We start from the raw sequence: 16,872 nt of genomic DNA on the forward strand, positions 1-16,872 counted from the left end.
GCTGTGGGTCTTGCTAAATTGCTGAAGTTGGCCTTGAAAATATGATCCTCCTGCCTTAGTTGCTGGGATTACAGGAATGTGCCATTATACCTGGTTGCAAATATTTTCTCTAAGTCTGTGGTTTGTCTTTTGATTTTCCTAACATTGTCTGATGCAGAGCACAAAATTTAAAAAAAAAATTTGGTACCAGGGATTAAACCCAGTAGTGCTTAACAGCTGAGCCACATCCCCAGTCCTTTTTATATTTTATTTTGAGATGGGGTCTTGCTAAGTTACTTAGGGCCTCACTAAGTTGCTGAGACTGGCTTTGAACTTGCAATCCTCTTGCTTCAGCTTCCCAGCCACTAGAATTACAGGTGTGTGCCACCTTGTGAAAATTTTAATTTTTATTCAAGAACTCATACAAAATATTCCAGATAAAAGAGTTTTATTCCTCATTTTCCTCCTCCTTTTCATCCTGGTTAATCTGGAAGTAATGTAATTTATAACTCTCTTTGCTGTTAGCAACTATACACAACCAGTCATGTAGATAAATTATTCTTCTTCAAATACTTTTTTTTCTCTGTAAAATGCTTTTTTATTTAACCACATCACATGGACAATGTATCTATTTCTATAACAATAGAGACCTATATATTGTTTTTTCATGATTTCAAAGTTTCTTCAAATACTTTCTGGTGAGATATTTCAAATACCTTTTGGAAAAAGTCACCTCAGATGTTTCAGTGATCTTGCTCTTGCTCCTTCTTATGGTCACAACCCCTCTACCAAGATTCCCAGCTTTTCCATTCATTTTGATTCTCTGTTGGAGAAACTGCTCAAAATTGGTAGTGTTCATGATTCCATCTTCTACAGGGTAGGTGCAATCAAGGGCGAACTTCAGAATCTGTTTATTTTTTGGCCCCCCTTTGCCACAAGCTTTTTCATGGGTGCCACTGTGGTAGTGGAGGGAGAAAGGGTGAAATTTTTAATTTTTAACAAAGCCTTATTTACTATTTTTTTTCCATTGGTCATGCTTTTAGTTTGTGTCTAAAACTTTTCACCAAACCTAAAGTCATATAGATTTTCTTCCATGTTCTTTCCTAGACGTTTTGTAGTTATGCATTTTACATTTGGGCTTATGATTCATTTTGAGTTAATTTTTGTTAAATGCGTCTAGATTTTTTTTTTTTTTTGCATATGTTCCAATTGTTGAACATTTGTTGAAAAGACTCACATCTTCCCATTGAATTGCTTTTGCTCCTTGATCAAGAATAATTAACTGTATTTGTCTGGGTCTATTTCTGGACTCCTTGTTCTGTTGCATTGATCTCTGTGCCTATTCTTTCATCAATATAGTGCTATCTTGATTCGGTAGCTTTTTAATACATGTTAAAGTTTAGGAAGTGAATCCTCCACTTTTATTCTTCTCCTTCATTATTATGTTGGCTAGTTTATGACTTTTGAATATAAATTTTAGAATCAGTATGGTAATCTATACGAAATAGCTTTCTGGGATTTTGATTGGAAAGTTATTGAATCTTTAGATCAAGTTGGGAAGAATAGACATTTTTACAATATAAAGTTTTCCAATCCATGAAAACAGACTATCTCTTCATTCATTTAGCTCTTCTTTGATTTCTTTCATCAGAGTTTTGTACTTTTCCCCATATAGACCCTCTACATATTTTTTGTTGGTTTTATACTTAAAAACTCCACTTTGGGGGGTTCTTAATTTTGTTAAATAGTATTTTAAAATTTTTTTAAACTCTAATAGTGTACTGCTGACATAATTCTATAAAATTGACCTAAGCATATTAAACTTGTATCCCAAGATCTTGCTATACTTTCTTATTAATTGGGTTGGGAATATAGCTCAGAGGTAGAGTGCTTTCCTAATATGTGTGAGGCCTTTGATTCATTCTCCATTACCACATACACAAATTTTTTTTTTCAGGAGGCTTTGGTTGTCTGTTTGATTTTTTTTAATTTCACACATAGATAAACATGTCTTTCATCTTATTGCACTAGCTAAGACTTCCAGTATGATATTAAATAGGAGCAGAACATCCTTGCCTTATTCTTAATCATAGGAATATGTCCAGTTTCTACCATTAAGTCATGCTAGCTATAGGGTTATTTATTTTTTAATCTTCTAGAAATTTCATTCTGCTCTATTATTTATTTCCATGTGACTGACTACTCTCCTTTCAAACTTACAATTTTAATAGCTGGAAGAGCTACTCTTTGTTTAGAGTTTTTCTTACCTGTCTTGCTTTAATTTATTTTTCAGTTGAGCATTAGTATCATCTTGACAAGTTAATTTTTATTACAAATTAATTGAGGGAGAACTGATATCTTTACAATATAAAGTCTCCCTATTCAAGGCAATATATTTTAAATGGGCTTTATTTATTTATTTATCTATCTATCTATTTATTTATTTATTTATTTTTAGAGAGAGGATCTCACTGAGTTGCTTAGGGCCCTGCTAAGTTGCTGAGACTGGCTTTGAACTTGAAATCCTCCTGCGGGCTTTATTTTTTAAAGCAGTTTTGAATTCACAGCAAAATTGAGATGAAAGAAAAAAGATTTCTTATATATATGTTCTCATACATATCCTCCCTCATTGTCAATATCTCTCACCAGAGTGGTCTCTTTGTTACAGTGTTGAAACTGAGTTGTAGGTTTTTTGCACATGTTCTTTACCAATTCAAGAAAGTCCCCTTTCATAGTTCCCTCTCCCTAGTTTGCTGAGTTTTTACTATGAGTGAGTATTGCATTTGGTTAAATGCTTTTTCTACATCAATCAGTATGATTATATGATTTATTTTTCTTTAGTTTGTTGATGTGGTGGGTTAAAGTAATTGATTTTTAAATGTTTTACCAGCTTTTCATACCTCAAATAAATTCTACTCATTCTTATGGTTCAGATCTAGAAATGTCCTCCTAAAAGCTCATGTTTGGAAAGTATGGTCCCCAATACAGCAAGGTTCAGAGATAGGGCTTTTAGTCAAGTATGAGAGCTATAACATTGTAATTAGATTAATCCATTTGGTGGATTAATAATTTGAATGTACTACTGGGTGATAACTGTAGGCAGGTGGGGCAGAGCTATGACAGGGGACAGACAGATGCAAGTGGTGGGAACACAAGGTTAAGGGAATAATTCTATAAAATGGGCCCACTGTGTTGATCCCCACATGCTTTCTTTTCCAAGAAGCAATTTACCACTGGCTTAAGTGGACAGGATATGTCACATTCTTCAGCAAACTGCCTGTTATCTGCAGGAGAAATGCAGGCCCCAAATAATGTCAATACAAGGAACTCAAGTTACCCTGAAGGGGAAGACTTTTGTGATCTCTTTCACAGACCAGATCCTGAAACTCAGGGAGATAAAGGATAATTCCTCCTAACCATAAAATCTGTAAGAATTTATGGTTAAAATCCAATTAGAACCAGTTAGCATGGGCCACAGTAATCTAGAGTTGTCATGGCAGGGGTCTTAAAAGTTTGATGTCATCTTGACGTCAGTAAAAAGTCAAGAGGTAGACCGGATTGGGACTCTCTGGAAACTTCACTGGGATCCCTAATAAGACAGGAAAGGCACACTGTCCCTCTCCTCTCTGACAGGACCCATTCTCTTCTTGAGAGTGACCTCTTTACCTTTTCCTATTCCTTCAGTAAACTCATGCCTGTTATTATGAATGACATATATGAAATCTTTCTGTCTTGATTGCAAGAATTGGGATTTGAAGGGGGGTGTTTTTGTGCTGCCTCAGTTTCCCAGAAGACCCTGACCTGGTAGCAGCTGCAGGAAGTGAGTCACTGGGGACATGCCCTTGGGGATTATATGTTGTCTCTGGTTCCTCATACACTCAACTTTCTGGCTCCTCATAAGCTTGTTCTCTCTCTCTCTCTCTCTCTCTCTCTCTCTCTCTCTCTCTCTCTCTCTCCCTCCCTCTCTTTCTTGGCTGCCATGAGTTGAGCAGCTTTCCTCCACCATGCCCTTCCACCATGGTGTTCTGCCTCACCTTGGGCCCAGAGCAATGGAGTTGGCCAAACATGGACTGAACCTCTGAAACTGTAAGCCCCAAACAAACTTTTCCTCCCCTAAATTGTTCTTGTCAGGTATTTTGGTCACGGTGATGAAAACTTGACTAATGCAGTCATGTTGTATAATTATCTTTATACAGTGTGGATTTAATTTGCTAATATTTTGTTGAGGATGTTGGCATTTACCTTCATTAGAGATATTGGTCTGCAGTTTCCCTTTCTTATAATGTCTTTTTCTTGGTATTAGAGTAATCTTGACTCATTATTCTAGAGTTAGAAAGTAGACAGCCAGCTTGGAGGGTGACGAGTTTGGCAAGCAGGTTGAGAGACAAAAAGTTCATCTCCTAAAACAGCATCTAAGTAATTAGCAGTGGGATTCCTAGAACCATCGAGCCTCAGTTCCTATTCCAGCCCTGCCATGCCATCTGCATGATCTTGGATCCGTTAATGGTTAATTCAACAAATAATTATTGAACATGTGCTGGGTACTAGAACAATAGCACTGAATTAAAAAACTAAAATCCTTGACTTCTTACAGCTTACATCTTAAGGTTACATTTTAAAATTCTCTGTGCTTTATTTGCCCACATCTATAAAATGGAAATGACAATATAACTATCTCTTGGGGTTGTTGCATTATATAAGTTAACATAAATAAGAACATTCTATGTAAGTGTTTGATATTATTATTATTATAACTAGTACTATGCACCAGTGACAAATATTATTATCTATTGACTGAGTTCAGTAGTATAGTCTAGGAGATTCCCAGACCATTCTCCTTACCCTAACTCTGGACTTCTGTCATTTCTATTTATTTATTTATTTAAATTAGCTATACATGACAGCAGAATGCATTTCAATTCATAGTATACATATAGAGCACAATTTTTCATGTCTCTGGTTGTATACAAAGTAGTGTCACACCACTTGTGTTTTCATACATGTACCTAGGATGATGATGTCCATCTCTTTTTACCATCTTTCCTGCCCCCATGCCCCCTTCTCATCACTCCCTCCCCTTTGCCCCATCAAAGTTTCTCCATTTTTCTCATGTCCCTCCCCATTATGGATCAGCATCCACTTATCATAGAGAACATTTGGCCTTTGGTTTTTTGGGATTGGCTTACTTCACTTAGCATGATATTCTCCAGCGCCATCCATTTACCTGCAAATGCCAAAATTTTATTCTTTTTAATGCTGAATAATATTCCATTGTGTGTGTGTATGTGTATGTGTGTGTGTGTGTATATATATATATATATATATATATATCACATTTTCTTTATCCATTCATCTATCAAAGGATGTCTAGTTTAGGTATTGTGAATTGAGCTTCTATAAACATTGATGTGGCTGTGTTACTATAATATGATGATTTTAAGTCCTTTGGGTATAGACCGAGGAGTGGGATAGTGGGGTTCTGTCATTTTTGTGTCTCTGCTTCTTCAGTTGGCCCTCCTCATTGCCAGGCTCATTAACCTATCATGTGAAATTTCTTCTCAGACCTAAAATTACCTGCCTAGCAGATAATTGGATGGCTATCTTTCTCCCTTTGAAATCTACCAAATTTTGTATTTTTGAAAGCAAAATAAATGACAAGTATGAATTAACTAATGCTCTGCGGTTTTTGCCTGTATTCTTCCTGAAGGTCGTGGAGACTTGATCTGGTCCTAGGTTAGAAGGAGAAGGGACTAGTTTTGTTTTCTCTAGCCTTCACTGAAAACAAGTTTGTAAAAAGCCTTACAGGAGTAGGAAAACCCAGTACTCCATCCAGCCTGGGTAACTTTTCACTACTTAGCAAGACCAAAGGACATGGGAAAGAAAACTCACTTCCTGCAGATAACAATTCTACCTCTTTGTACCAGGAATACCAAGCTATACCTATTCATCTTTATTACATCCACAAAGTCCCCCAAACAACACCTGTTCAGCCTGACAGAAGCCTTGTAGTACCTAGAGAACAAGGTATGTAAAGACAGGTAATTATAAAAAAGTCTTATTACTATCTCTGGCTTATTACCATTAAACACAATAACAGGCTTTGAATGACCAATTGTCCAAGGTTTTGTTACCAGTCCAGCTGGCATCCCCTGCACCCTAGTTCTCAGTTCACCTAATTCCTCCTCACTGGTCCTCAGGTTCACTTCTCAATTCTAGATAGAACTAGCTCTTTGCTCTGAAGTTCCAAACTGAAATCGATAATCTGAGCCTTCCTCGGACATTTCCCTCTCTCTTTCTTTCTTTCTCTCACCACTCCAATTCCTGAAAAATACCCATCATTAATGTTGAGAGAAAACCTATTTTTACTTTTTTCTTTTCTTGTCCCATTCTTCGGTTTAGAACTTTCATGGCTATGCTATTTCTACCTAGTTACACTGGTTTCTCTTTAGTATCCTGGTCCTTTGAATTCTTTCTCTTAGTTTTTTTTTTTTTATATTCCTCATAACTGAATGTGAATCATAACTGCTCCAACCAAACAGTGCTTGGGAGAAAGCTCACCAGAGCTGCTGAACCTCAGTTCCTTCACCTGCGTCAGGCGCTTAGCTTGGCAGATCTCGTAGCTCCATGGAATACACCCAGTGCTCTGCATTTTGTGGGACAGCAACCCAAACTCCCTTTATCTCCACAGTCCACCACGAGCCTGATCAGTGCGACTGAAAGGGGAATCAGCACGCAGAGAGGAAAAAGAAGACACAGATCTGGGAGAATCAGGGCAGCAGCGAGTGCTCTGAGGCACCAGTCCCCTCCAAACACTATTGTCAATACCCCTTCCTCACCGTGTGTCTAACTTTCTCTAGGGAAAGAATTGAAAAGACTGGCTCTGAACAGAGTCAAATTCTTTGGGTATTATTGGCACTATTAGAGGAAATTGGGCCTAAGACTAGAATTCTTCTTCCTCTTGAGAAAAGAAGGAATGCTCCAACAACCAGTAAAAAAATCAGATCTAACATAATTGTCCAGAAAAAACAGTAGTTACGTTGGATCAGTAGCAAAGAATGCTGATTTTTTTTTTTTTTTATCTCTGGATTTTTCTTTATAAGTGTGGTGAAATTTTAACTATTTTTAAGGGTACAATTCTGTGCATTAAGTATGTTTACAGTGTTTTATAGCCATCACTACCATTTGTATTCAGAACTTTTTTGTCATCCTTAACAGAAATTCTGTACCCTTTAAGCAATGACTCCCCAATTCTCCTCCCCTCAGCCCTTAGTAAGCTCTATTCTACTTTCTGTCCTGATGACTAGGTCGGTGCCACATGTAAGTGGGATCATATAATAGTTGTCTTTTCATGTCTGACTTATTTCATTTAGCATGATAGTTTAAAATATGGAGTTTATATACATGCATCTACTTCCCTTTCCTTTATCACTCTGATCTCAATAAAGAAATTAAAGTTGCTTGTGGAGTGATTGGTGGAGGTTTTGGAAAGAATAGAGATGTCTGTGAGCTTTGGGCAATAATGAATATATCAATCTATGGAGATGAATGGTAAAAGCAGAGTAAGTGTATAAAGGTGTCAGTCTGTAAAACAACATCAGACTCTTTTAGAGGTCATGGCTCACATATTTGAGTATGGGAAGCGCCCCACGTGAGAGAAGACAAGAGAAACACACCAGCTGGCCCAAAGAGATGCTAAGCAATTCCAACAGGCAATGGCAGCTGGCCCCTCAGCTTAAGAGGCTTGGGTTTTTCTGAACTGGAGAATGAGTTTCCTTGAGTTCTGATCTGGTTAGAATGGCAACAAAGAAATAAGGGCAAAATAGAGAAATTCAGATGCCAAAGTGAATCCTGCCTCATAGTTTCTAAATTCTTCCTCTTCAACCATTCTCAACCTTAAGTTGCAGTCTTGAACATTCTTGGACTGGGAGAAGAAAGGGGAAAGTTTGAAATAGCAGGAAGGAGTATGTGGGAGGAAGATGGAAAGAGAAGGCATGGGAACCTCTATCCTCTCTTCACTTTCCACTTTATCTGTCCTACCACACTGATGGAGGAGGTTGGCACCATTGTCAAGTGTGTGGAGGAGAACACATTGCCCAGGAAAACTGAGATTTAGGCTATATAACCCTCAACTTTCTTCTGAATAAAGTTACCTTAGTTCACCTTTTCTTCTTTATCATAGGAAAGTATGTTAATTTGCAACAGATGCCATAACAAATTGCTACAAACTGAGTGGCCTACATAATGTAACTTTATTTTCTTACTGTTCTGGAGGCCAGAAGTCTGAGACAGATATTAGCAAAGACATGTTCCCTTTAAAGATGCTGGGAAAGGATTTGGCTCAGATCTTTCTACTAACCTCTGGTAATTCCTTGGTTTGTGGCAGCATAACTCCAAATCCTCATATAGTTTTCTGTGTGTGTGTGTGTGTGTGTGTGTGTGTGTGTCTGTCTGTCTTCTGGAATTCTCTTACCTCACCAGAAGTTCTTTTTGGGGACCACTCAAATTTAGGCCAACACCACTTTGAACTGGTCATCATGTTTTTGTTGATGCTTTAGATCTCATTTTAGGCTCATTCAGTCGGTCTCTGAAAGTTCTAGACACCCAGTAATCACAGTGGCTTGAGAGGCTGAGTCAGGAGGATTGCAAGTTCAAAGACAGCTTCAGCAATTTAGCAAGACCCTGTCTCAAAAAAAAAAAAAAAAAAAGAAGGCTGGAGATGTGACTCAGTGGTTAAGAGCCCCTGTCAATTCCTGGTACCAAAAGCAAACAAATAAATAAATAAATACAAACAATGATAAATACGAGAGAGAACATGGGAGAAAAGGAACCCTTTTACATTGTTGGTGGGATTGTAAATTAGTACAGCCACTATAGAAATCAGTATGGAGAGTATGGAGGTTCTTAAAAATGTTAGGTATGGAACCACCACATAACCCAGATATACAACCCGTCCGTGTTTATCCTAAATTGTTAAGGTCATCATACTATATCAATACATAAATACTCATGGTTATAGCTGCACAATTCACAGTAGCCAAATTATGAAATCAGCCAAGGTGTTGGTCAACGGATGAATGAATAAAGGCAATGTGATATACATACACAAAGGAGTTTTATTCAGCCATAAAGAAAATAAGATTATGTCATTTGCAGGAAAATGTTGGCATTTGATAAAATTATGTTAAGTGAGATAAGTCAAACTCAGAAAGCCAAAGGTCATATGTTTTCTCTCATATGTGCAAGATAGAAAGAAAAAAGGGGGAAGAAAGGTGTGAGGAAGATCTCATGAAAAATAGAGAAAAGGGATTGGGGGAGGTAAGAGGGGAAGGAAAGGGGAGATACTGCAGAACAATTCTGATCAAATTATATTGTCAGAGTGTGTGTGTGTGTGTGTGAGAGAGAGAGAGAGAGAGAGAGAGAGAGAAAGAGAGAGAGAATATGTGATAATGAATCCCATTTTATATATAATTATAATGCGTCAATAAAAATATGGAAAAATAAAAGCTTTGAAAACTGCTAAAGAACTGAATTTTGGGGCTGGGGATGTGGCTCAAGCGGTAGCGCGCTCGCCTGGCTTGCGTGCGGCCCTGGTTCGATCCTCAGCACCACATACCAACAAAGATGTTGTGTCCGCCGAGAACTAAAAAAAAATATATATATTAAAAAACAAAAAACAAAAAAAAAGACTGAATTTAAAAAGACAACAAGAAGCTTCTTAGCTATTAAAATTTATGAATATATGGATTATGCAGGTACACTGAGATGCCATGCAACAAAACAAGGCTAAGCAAGACACTCAAATCAGAAAGAGATTCTTGCTACTTTTCTGAGCTGTTGTTTTATGGTCACATGGGACTCCTATTCATTCTTTCTCACACAGGTGAATTCTGATCCGAGGCTAGAAAGGTATAACACTGGACTATCAATCATGCTGTCATTGAAGAGAAGCAATTTTCTCTCTTTCCAGGGTGCAATCTGGATTGTATTGGCCGGTAGATAGGGCAGCAGGGACTACATCCTGCAAAAAAGCAGCAACACTATTCCCTGAATGAGTAATTAAAGCTGAACTCTGGGCTCTTTTCTAGCATTATAAAATCAGCATGCTCACCCCACACATCTGTGGGGAACTGAGAAATGCCCTCTCTGTAGAGCAGGGTGCAGGAGGGGAGTAGGGACCTCTCTGAGCACCCAAGCACTACAGGAATGTCTTGTTGGGCAAAAGTTTATCAGTACCATGTATCTTCTAACCGGTTGCAAGCTTTGTGACAGCATTTATTATACTCCTACTCTGTTCTGACTCCTTTTCTCTCTCTTGCCCAATTTTTATACTGATGTGAAATGGAGGAAAATAATGCCTGGAGTGAAATTTTTGTATTGGAGGATGTTTAATTATAATGTTTTTTTGTTTGTTTAGAGGAAGAAGCAGAGACATTTAAGAAAACAAAATCATAAGCAAAAGGTAGGTGAATGGGAGGAAGAGAAGAAATGAGAAAGGAAGTGAATAACTAGCAAAGTCTGTGTAGTAGTAAACATTAATTTACCTGAACAAATTTTCCCACTTGTCTGTCTTAGGAATAATAAATTGGCTTTACACCTTAAAGAAGAACAAGCTAGAAATCTTCCTTGGAATTCCATAGGTAGTAACCTCTGAGAGAGAGTCCATCCTAATTCTCCCAGGATAACTCAAGTACTACAAATGGAAATATCTTTAGTGACAGTTAAAAGGAACAAACATCCTAGTATTTGCCCTTGAATCTGGAGACCCCCAGTTTGGAAAACACACTTTTAATCACCTGGATCTGCAACACAGGGCTGGATAGGATTGAAAAGTTTACATTTGCTTGACTTACAGTGAGAAAAGCAGACAGTCACAGCTTCAAGCAAAACTTGTTTAGGAGGAGAGGGCTGAGAAGAGGAGACCAGCATGAGTGGGTGACTTAGGTAGGCTCAGGCTTCTGTAGAAGGGTCCCAAATGACTTAGTTGAAATTGTGTTGCTTGAAGAATAAAGCATTAAGACGAAAGAAATTAAAGGCATAAAAATAGGAAAAGAAGAACTTAAATTATCACTATTTGCGGATGACATGATTCTATACCTAGAAGACCCAAAAGGGTCTACAAAAAAACTACTAGAACTAATAAATGAATTCAGCAAAGTGGCAGGATATAAAATCAACAAGCATAAATCAAAGGCATTTATGTATATCAGCGACAAAACTTCTGAAAGGGAAATGAGGAAAAACACTCCATTCACAATATCCTCAAAAAAAAAATAAAATAAAATACTTGGGAATCAACCTAACAAAAGAGGTGAAAGATTTATACAATGAAAACTACAGAACCCTAAAGAGAGAAGTAGAAGAAGATCTTAGAAGATGGAAAAATATACCCTGTTCATGGATAGGCAGAACTAACATCAATCAAAATGGCAATATTACCAAAAGTTCTCTATAGGTTTAATGCAATGCCAATCAAAATCCCAACGGCATTTCTTGTAGAAATAGATAAAGCAATCATGAAATTCATATGGAAAAATAAAAGACCCAGAATAGCAAAAGCAATTCTAAGCAGGAAGTGTGAATCAGGCGGTATAGCGATACCAGATTTCAAACTATATTACAGAGCAATAGTCACAAAAACAGCATGGTACTGGTATCAAAACAGGCAGGTGGACCAATGGTACAGAACAGAGGACACAGAGACTAATCCACAAAGTTACAACTATCTTATATTTGATAAAGGGGCTAAAAGCATGCAATGGGGGAAGGATAGCATCTTCAACAAATGGTGTTGGGAATACTGGAAAACCATATGCAACAAAATGAAACTGAATCCCCTCCTCTCGCCATGCACAAAAGTTAACTCAAAATGGATCAAGGAGCTTGATATCAAATCAGAGACTCTGCATCTGATAGAAGAAAAAGTTGGCTCCGATCTACATATTGTGGGTTCAGGCTCCAAATTCCTTAATAGGACACCCATAGCACAAGAGTTAATAACAAGAATCAACAAATGGGACTTACTTAAACTAAAAAGTTTTTTCTCAGCAAGAGAAACAATAAGAGAGGTAAATAGGGTGCCTACATCCTGGGAACAAATTTTTACTCCTCACACTTCAGATAGAGCCCTAATATCCAGAGTACACAAAGAACTCAAAAAATTAGACAATAAGTTAACAAATAACCCAATCAACAAATGGGCCAAGGACCTGAACAGACACTTCTCAGAGGAGGACATACAATCAATCAACAAGTACATGAAAAAATGCTCACCATCTCTAGCAGTCAGAGAAATGCAAATCAAAACCACCCTAAGATACCATCTCACTCCAGTAAGATTGGCAGCCATTATGAAGTCAAACAACAACAAGTGCTGGCGAGGATGCAGGGAAAAGGGTACTCTTGTACATTGCTGGTGGGACTGCAAATTGGTGCGGCCAATTTGGAAAGCAGTATGGAGATTCCTGGGAAAGCTGGGAATGGAACCACCATTTGACCCAGCTATTGCCCTTCTCAGACTATTCCCTGAAGACCTTAAAAGAGCGTACTATAGGGATACTGCCACATCAATGTTCATAGCAGCACAATTCACAATAGCTAGACTGTGGAACCAACCCAGATGCCCTTCAATAGATGAATGGATAAAAAACAATGTGGCATTTATACACCATGGAGTATTACGCAGCACTAAAAAATGACAAAATCATGGAATTTGCAGGGAAATGGATGGCACTAGAGCAGATTATGCTAAGTGAAGCTAGCCAATCCCTAAAAAACAAATGCCAAATGTCTTCTTTGATATAATGAGAGCAACTAAGAGCAGAGCAGGGAGGAAGAGCAGGAGGAAAAGATTAACATTAAACAGAGACATGAGGTGGGAGGGAAAGGGAGAGAAAAGGGATATTGCATGGAAATGAAAGGAGACCCTCATTGTTATACAAAATTACATATAAGAGGTTGTGAGGGGAATGGAAAATAAACAAGGAGAGAAATGAATTACAGTAGATGGGGTAGAGAGAGAAGATGGGAGGGGAGAGGAGGGGGGATAATTGAGAATAGGAAAGGTAGCAGAATACAACAGTCACTAATATGGCATTATGTAAAAATGTGGATGTGTAACCGATGTGATTCTGCAATCTGTATTTGGGGTAAAAATGGGAGTTCATAACCCACTTGAATCTAATGTATGAAATATGATATGTCAAGAGCTTTGTAATGTTTTGAACAACCAATAAAAAAATAAATAAAAGTTATCATACGTTAAAAAAAAGAAAAGTTAACTTTAAAGAGTTATTACCAGGAAGACTGGAGTTATAATTGATGGGCTAATGAGAGGCAAAGAGAGCCCTAAAAAAATTATAGGAATAGCAGAGATAGGGAGTAGCTACCATCATCTCCCCTAGAGCTAAAATAGAGCATTAAAGAAAAGGCCACCTGATCCCAAGGCTGAGTGCCAGGGCTCAAGGGAATGGGTCAGAATAAGGCTCTTTGGAAGGGGGAAAATTCACAAAGGACCTTACTGGTGAGACTTACCTGCTCTCCCGAGTGCTGAAGAAGCCATCTGCCGCAAAAGTGCTCAAGGTGGGGTTGAGAATGTCGCTCAGTGGTAAAGTGCTTGTCTAGCATGTATGAGGCCCTGTGTTCAATTCCCAGTACTGCAAAAAATTAAAAAAGTAAAAATAAAACTGCCCAAGGTGGTGCTAGGGAAGCCTTCCAAGGGGTTCTTTAAGCCCTCTCCTGCTAAGCTGAAGCGAAGAGGCAACAAACTGATGACTGTCACAGTAAATCAAACTGTTGGAAGGAGCTTGGGCCATACAAATGTTCCTTACAGGGTGGGAGCCCTAGATTTTCCTATCAGAGAGCTACGCTAGTTCCGCACTTCCTTCCTTCTGTACAACACCTGTTGGCTCTCCATCTTAGTCATTAGGATTACACTTCAGGCCCTAGAATATATATTTATTTTTGTCTGCCACCAGGAAGCCTGGACTTTCAGACATGGTAAGCAAAATAATGAGCTAAGAATACTGCAAAAATGTGTAGTAGTTAAATAAATGCCGATATCATGGTTCTCAAGTTTCTGTAACATACGGTTCCACCATGTTGTGATTAAGAGCATGGTCTCTCAGCTACTTGCTAATTGCATAACCTTGGACGAATTACCTTGCCTCTCAGTGCCTCAATTTCCTCATCTGTAATGTGGGAAAAATAGTAATATTTTCTTCAGAGGATCATTGAGAGCATGAAATGAATTGATATCAGGCTTGTAGGACAGAGCCTAGCATCTAGTAAGCACTGCATGTCACATTGTATTAGTATCTGAGAATAGCAATACCCTCTCCAATGTGCACCTACACCTCATGAGTCCCCTACAAAAAAAAAAAAAGAATAAAGCATTAAAAGCATCTTATCATCCTTTTAGGGCTTTAAGATTTTGATTTTATTACTTAGTAAGAAGTTCTAAGATCTGGAGAAGGAAAATATTTCAGGGTTAGATTCTCACTCTCCTACATTATTGTGGGTTTAGGTAAGATGTAAATGGCTATAATTCTAAAAGATAACCTGAGAGAACACAAATGAAATGACATTTTATGGCATCTCTTGCATTTGTTGCTATTAATGTGAAACACCAATAATAAAGCTCCTAGATGATAATATGTGTACATGACATATGGTCATAAAAAATGTCAAGGTCATTTTGAGAATGAACATGTTTTTTGAGAGATATTGTTGTCGCCACCTTTGGAAAACACAGACTTTTACAAGTCATTTGTCCATCAACAGTAGAATGGATAAATATATGGTGGTTTATTAATTACAGTGAACTACTAGACAACAATGAAGTTGAAAAAAATGACAATTATATGAAATAATCTGTGTTAATGTCTTTATGTGCTGAACAATGGAAGTCATATGAAGGAATACAGATTGCTTAATTCCAATTATAAATTTTATTTATTGATTTATTTTGCAGTATGGGTGCTGAATCCAGGGACATTCTACCACTGAGGTACATCACCAGCTCTTTTTACTTTATTTTGAGACAAATATTTTGCCTAGGCTTGACATGAGCTCCCTCTAATCCTTTATGATGCCACATGCCTGCTCAGAACTCTTCCAGTAAGATTATCACTAGAACCGTGTGATGCTGACATTAGGTACTGGAGCCAGCAAGATTGTGAGCTACATAGACCTTCTGCATTATAAATTTAAAAAACAAAAATAAATTTTCCAGCTTTTCCTCAAACTTGAGATCCTCCTGCCTCAGCCTCCCAAGTTGCTGGGATTATGGGTATGTGCCATGGTGTCTAGCTCCAGGTATATATATCTATTTTTTGGTGGTGTTGGAGATTGAACTCAGGACCTTGTGTATGCTAGGCAAGCACTGTTATCAACTGAGTTACATCCCCAGCCCCAGTTATAATTTTTTTTAAATTTTATTTTAGTTGTTGATAGAATTTTATTTTTATTTATTTATATGTGGTGCTGAGAATCAAAACCACTGCCCCACACATGCTAGACAAGCACTCCACCACTGAGCCACCACCCTAGCCCTGTCTCATTATAATTTTTTTTTTTTTTGAAAAATAAAGTTATACTGTTTCAGGATGCACTCTTAGAACAGCAGTTAGGTCAGTGATTTCTGGGGGATGCTGGTCATTCATTTCTTGGCTTGCATGGTAATTGCCTTGTTGTTCATTTTGTAATAAGTCATTAAACTTTACATTTTTGTTTTGAGCACTTTTCTGAGTCTTATATTTCACAATAAAAAGATTGAGAAATTAATCTCTTGGTACTGAGAACTAGTTTGAAAATAATTCACCATAAACCCTACAAATGTCACCCAGCAAGTCACAGAACATTAAATTCTGTTTTCATCTCTAAAAATTTTGTTGGATTTGTTGTTGTTTTCAGTGCTGGAGACTGAATCCACAGCCTCACACACGCTAGGCAAGCTCTCTACCACTGAGCTACATCCCCTGCTGTTGGGTTATCTTTCTTTGCTTGGGTTATTTTTAATTGCATGCATGCCTTATTAACTCTTTGCAAATAATATGCAAAAACTATTTTGTGTCCTGGGGCTTTTTACATTGTGCTTTACTTAAATATAGTTTCCAACATGTCAGTTTAACAGCTTCCTAATATTTCATTGTGTTTACATACCTTAGGTTTTCTTCGCTATTCTCAAATTCTCAAGATCATCACCATCGTTAACCTTATTAACCTTATTCAGAGCTGCATGGATCCCAGGCACTTGAAGTAGCCCCTTCATTATCTCACATATAATATGACAACAACCCAGTAAGACAGGCACTAACTACTACATTCCCATTTTATAGAGGAGGAATGTTTCACAAACAATTCATACCCTGACAGTCACACTTTAGCGCCCTCACTCTCAACCCCATGCCCCCTCACTCTTAACCTCATGCCATCATTTTTGCCTTGAGCTCCTCCCATTCTGTGCTAGGACATTTCCCCACCCCTGAGTTTTCCCAAAACAGAATCACCAGGTCAAAAGACTCACTTGAATATTCCAGGTTATTCTTTGTCCACTGTGAACCAATTTACAAAGACATCCTGGATGGTTTGAGTGAAGAGTTAGAGGGATGTCAGGTTCAAGAAATTCAGTTTTAGAGTTTTTTCTGTCCAACTTCCCTAACCAAGGTAATATGTACATGCTGGGGAGTGCCTAAATATTATCCTCTTCACTTAACCCACTTAGAATATTTTAGACCCACTTAGTATATTTTAAGAAAGTTCTTTATTTTCTCTTTCTTACATATTTTAGTTCATATCAGTACCTGGAAGAAAAGAACTAAATATTTTGGCCTCTTTTTAAAAACTTTTATTTTGTGATGCCAGGGATTGAACCCAGTGCCTCACGCACGCTAGGCA

At 37.8% G+C, this 16,872-nt stretch overlaps 1 pseudogene across 1 annotated transcript; it reads right to left on the reverse strand.

Annotated features, from left to right (window-relative positions):
- Positions 1 to 427: 427 nt before the first annotated feature.
- Positions 428 to 8,468, reverse strand: LOC113198847 (large ribosomal subunit protein eL22-like; annotated as a pseudogene). The gene is made up of 4 exons (XR_013343390.1): positions 8,450 to 8,468; positions 5,166 to 5,203; positions 630 to 935; positions 428 to 539 (listed from the first exon to the last, which is right to left on the reverse strand). The product of XR_013343390.1 is annotated as a large ribosomal subunit protein eL22-like (transcript).
- Positions 8,469 to 16,872: the final 8,404 nt, after the last annotated feature.

This window comes from Urocitellus parryii, chromosome 3 (assembly GCF_045843805.1).
Source record: "Urocitellus parryii isolate mUroPar1 chromosome 3, mUroPar1.hap1, whole genome shotgun sequence".
NCBI lineage: Eukaryota > Metazoa > Chordata > Mammalia > Rodentia > Sciuridae > Urocitellus > Urocitellus parryii.